The 5,033-nt window shown below is 28.5% G+C and overlaps 1 pseudogene; it reads right to left on the bottom strand.

Moving 5' to 3' along the window:
• Positions 1-2,385: 2,385 nt before the first annotated feature.
• Positions 2,386-3,176, bottom strand: LOC143582716 (dehydration-responsive element-binding protein 2F-like; annotated as a pseudogene).
• Positions 3,177-5,033: the final 1,857 nt, after the last annotated feature.

Below are 5,033 nucleotides of genomic sequence, written 5' to 3'. Positions count from 1 at the left end.
AAATTAATGGTTAATCATATGTCAATATTGTTTAGAATTACCATATTCAAAGCATTGACCTACATTGACCTCAAATATGTAAGGTCAAATTTGAGTGTGTGATCAATTTTATAACTATCCATTACATATACTTATATATGGTGATCAATTTTATAATGATAATAAATTTTTTAAATTAGAATATAAATAGAAATCAAATAGTTTTGTAAATTATAAAAATACGGTAATATAAGTTATGTTTTAAAATATAGTCAAAATTTAAATCTATATAAAATAATATATTGTAGTCAAATCATTATTATTATTATGAACCATTATTTATAAGGAAAGTCAATATTCAATATTGATGTTAATTAAAGTGTGATTGGGATAATTAAAGTATTTAAATTACAATATTCATGTTAATTCGGTTATTTAAACAAATAAGGAAAGTCAAACTAAATAAATTGTGTTAATAGAATAATTAAATATGTACATGAATATATATGATTATTCAAAAAATAAATATACATCAATATAAAAAAATGCATCTTATAAAGTCATCATCAATCCGTGAAATTAGATAGTATGAATGAGACAACAACCTGAAATAATAAAATCGAATATTAATATTGATATTATGGATTATTTTAATTATAATTAATAACCGGAAAATTTTAAAGGTGTTACCGGAAAAACGAAATTATGTGAATGACCATGGTATCTCGGATTTTTTCTTAGAATTTAAATTGAAATTAGGTTGTATGACTCTTGACATTCACCTGAAATCATAAAGTAGAATATTAATGTTGATGTTATGGAACATTTGATATTTAATTTATAACCGAAAAATTTAAATGTCTTACCGGAAAATAGCAAATAATGATAATAACCATGGTATCTCAGTTTTTATTAAGAAACTAAAATCAATAATCTACATCTACATCTACATATAGTTTTCACCGTAATTCTTCAAATTGCCACATGGCATTTTTCTAACTTTTTCCATTATTTAAAAAAAATCATATCTTTACAAACTATTAAAGCAATACAATTTGTACACATGTCATTCAACTAGCCTCTCCACATCAATTTGTACACATGCCATTCAACTAGCTTCTCCACATCAATGACACATCATTGCCAAGTCATCAAACATTTTTTTAATAAATCAAAAATTAGTTGCGTGGACTAGGATTCGAACCTGGGCTTTGAGCGAGATGAAAGTCTTAATACATAGCACACAAACCATCCAACTAAGCTATCTTGATGTCTTTAAAAATGAAAAATATATCTTATATATTGAAAAACACATTGTATTAGAAGTGGACAATGGAAACTAACTTAAAAATGAAAATAAATCATATGTATATTAGTGCATGTCCAACAGAATCTTCACAAAATATTAAACAATGGAAATTAACTAAAAAAGAAAATCTTTAGATTATATATATTATTTATATATTAATATTTTAATCTCTCTCTCTCTATCTCTATCGGCTTACTAACTCCACCATCCACCATCTTCTATATTCCGGTAATGTAGATCGAGATTAATCGTTTTCCGGTAGGGTTATATATTATACTTTAATGGTCAACAATGTTTTATGATTTTCCGGCAAGGTTATATCTTTTTCCAGCAACATCATATTTTCTTCCGGTTATTGTAGATCTAACCTTTTTATCTTTATTTTCATTGTTAACTAATTTTTTTTAAAATCAGTTTAGGTTCTAAATCAAAAACGGCGATGAAGCTAATATCTATACGTATTTACGTTATTCCGGTAAGTTTTCCATTTATTTGTTATACCTATAACAATGAGTGTTTTATATTTATTTGAAGTTTAATATTTTTCCTGTTTTTTTGTTATACATGTTTTTCTTCTAGGTTCTAAATATAAATCAGCTTCATCCATATTCAGTATCATTATTTCTTTTTTCCGGTAAGACACTTTTAAATTATCCGGTTATAAATTATAATTCTAATATTCCATAATATCAATGTTATAACAAAGCTTTATTATTTCTGGTAATCTACCCGATTAATTTACGAAAAATTTGATTTTAGTTTCTTAATAAAAAACGGAGATACTATGGTTATTATCATTATTTGTTATTTTCCGGTAAGACATTTAAATTTTTCGGTTATAAATTAGATATCAAATGTTCCATAACATCAACATTAATATTCTACTTTATGATTTCAGGTGAATGTCACGAGTCATACAACCTAATTTCAATTTAAATTCTAAGAAAAAATCCGAGATACCATGGTCATTCTCATAATTTCGTTTTTCCGATAACACCTTTTAAATTTTCCGATTATTAATTATAATTAAAATAATCTATAATATCAATATTAATATTCAATTTTATTATTTCAGGTTGTTGTCCCATTCATATTATCTAATTCCATAAAGTGGTTGGCAAAACCAGTTCATGAACATCATACATATGATCATAACTATGAACATGATGAGATCCATGAAGCTCACTTAACACATCCCAGTTGAAATTTTCTTCTCCCAAATCAGCTTCTTGATCAACAACACCTTTCGAAGACGGGAACTCGTCCTCTTTATGATGATCATCATCATCATCTTTATGTAACACTCCAAGTTGCTGAAGAAACTCATTGAGATCAATTTGAGGATTTTCAATGCATTCTTTCTCATGGGTTTTGTCACTAGTAACTTGAACTTGCTCCTGGTTGATCTGATCAACATTCGAGGAGCCACTCGAGCTCGAAGAAGAAGAGGGCAACGGTTGAGTTTTCTTAAGCTCTTGAAGCCTTTGATGAATCACATGAACACTCGGTTGCGCGTTAAGATTGAGCAAACCCGTGGCAGGAAACATTGACATGAACTTATTTGAAGAAAACCATTTGAACTTATGTGACTTGTTAAGCGGAGTGAAGTTGGATCGAAGATGCGGCAAGTTAAGGTAAGCTTCAGGGCCATAAAGTCGTCTAGCGGCCTCGTCATAAGCCATGGCGGCTTCCTCCGCGGTGGCAAAAGAGCCTAACCATAACCGGGTTCATTTCTTGGGCTCTCGGATTTCAGCAACCCATTTGCCCCATGTTCGTTGGCGGACACCACGGTATTCGCATGCGGCGTTCTGAGGACCGCATTTGCCTCGAGTGGGGCCTTCTTCCATGGCTTGAATGGAGCGGTGGCTCTACGGCAGTTGCTGTCCATTGTGGTTTGAAAATTGGTGGTGAGTGAAGTGTGAAAGGGAGCGGGGGTTATGTAGAGGAGTGTGAGTGAGGGTTAAATAAATGTCGTCACGTTTTAGAAAGCTTATTATTATTTTGGTTTTTGAAGCCCATGTGACCGTTGGGTTTGTTTAGTAGACTATAGTCACAGTACCAACTTCAAAGCCCAACAACAATAATATTATTGTAACGTGATATTACTAATTATGCTTGATATATGTTAGGTCATAAAAATGGTTTCATTTTTACTTATTTATTGATAACCGGTGTAAAACATTTTAAAAGCTATGTTGATATTTTATAAAATAAATAATACATAAAAATAAAACATTTTACTTGGTTTAATGATTAATTTAAAGATGTAAAATACAAATCAAATGTTAAGATAAGTATCTACTGTTGTAAAGAGTAAAATTCATGTCGTTTTAGAATAATTACTAGATGTATTTGTTATTTTTTTAATAAATATAATAAGATAAAATTAGGTTTTTATATTTTCAAATTAGTGACCAAAATCAAATTGGAAATATAAAAAGAAATTTAGTGACGCTCAAAAATAAATTTCATTTTGTTTATATGGATTGTAGTAAGTTTTTGCTGAAAAAAAAAAAGGAAATGAGAAGATGATAATCTGATTTCATGTGTCAATGTCTGGATTTTGTACAACGAAAAAAAAAGGTACTACTATATCTACTAGAATATGTTTTCATAATTTGTTAATAGTTTATTTTTTAAGCAAATTAGTCAAACATTCTTGTGATTCTATAACTTTACATGGCCAAAAGGTTTAAACTTACGAGTATTATATTATTTTATAATTTTCTAGCAGCTTTTATCCTCAAAATCGATTAAGAAACCTTTTGAAAACTTTCATGATCAACTTTAAATACTATTAAAAAATTACAATTGTATATATGGCATTATTCTAGGCTCTCCACATAAGATGCTACCTAGATGCCATGTGAAATATTTCTTATTTTATTATTTCAAGCTATTAAAAAAAATCAATATTAAATATGTGGAGGACATGGACCCATTTTCAATTTTTATAACCCATGACCCGTAATAATCCGCTCTGTCCACAAAAAACTATACCCGGTCCATTTTTCATAATCCACAATCAATTCCACCACTCATTTTTCTCTCTAACCTCCTCACGAAGATACGAACCCTAATTCCGTCGCTCATATTCAACATTGAACGTCTACAGTATTTACCAATAATTGTTTAATCTACTATGATTTTCTTCACTTTTAAGGTTATTGATGTCTCCAGTCGATTCGATTCCGTTCAATTGATCGTTCCTCAGAGACGATGTTATAGGGATATTTTTGGTCAATTAATGATGATTATAACAGATCGATCATCCGATGAATATATTAAAGGTAATTTCCGTCCAATTTCTTTAATTTCCGGCCACTTTCTTATTGTTTTTTTACTAAATATTAAGAAGTGAATTTCCGTCCAATTTTTGATTTTTTTTCCATCCAATTTGTTATTGTTTCTTTACTAAATATTAACAAACATAATTTCTGTCCAATTTATGATTTTTTTTTCCGGCCAATTTTGATTCAGTTTTATCAAAAGTCAGAAACTTCGATTTAATAATTACAATTTTTTTGAATGTTTAATAAATTTGTTTGTAAATTATTTGTTTCATATATAATTTAACGGAATCGAATTGATTGGAGACAATTTGATCTTCAATATTCCAGAAATATTAATTATAAATTTACTAAATTTTTTATAATATTTTATATAATAATTTAAAATATATCTTACAATATAATATTGATCTTCCAAATATAATATATTCTAGAATTTTCTAAAAATTTAAGTG

This window comes from Bidens hawaiensis, unplaced genomic scaffold (assembly GCF_021521415.1).
Source record: "Bidens hawaiensis isolate Kalapana, Puna unplaced genomic scaffold, B.hawaiensis_p1.1 tig00031844_1, whole genome shotgun sequence".
NCBI lineage: Eukaryota > Viridiplantae > Streptophyta > Magnoliopsida > Asterales > Asteraceae > Bidens > Bidens hawaiensis.
This window is presented reverse-complemented; position numbering and strand designations above follow the sequence as displayed.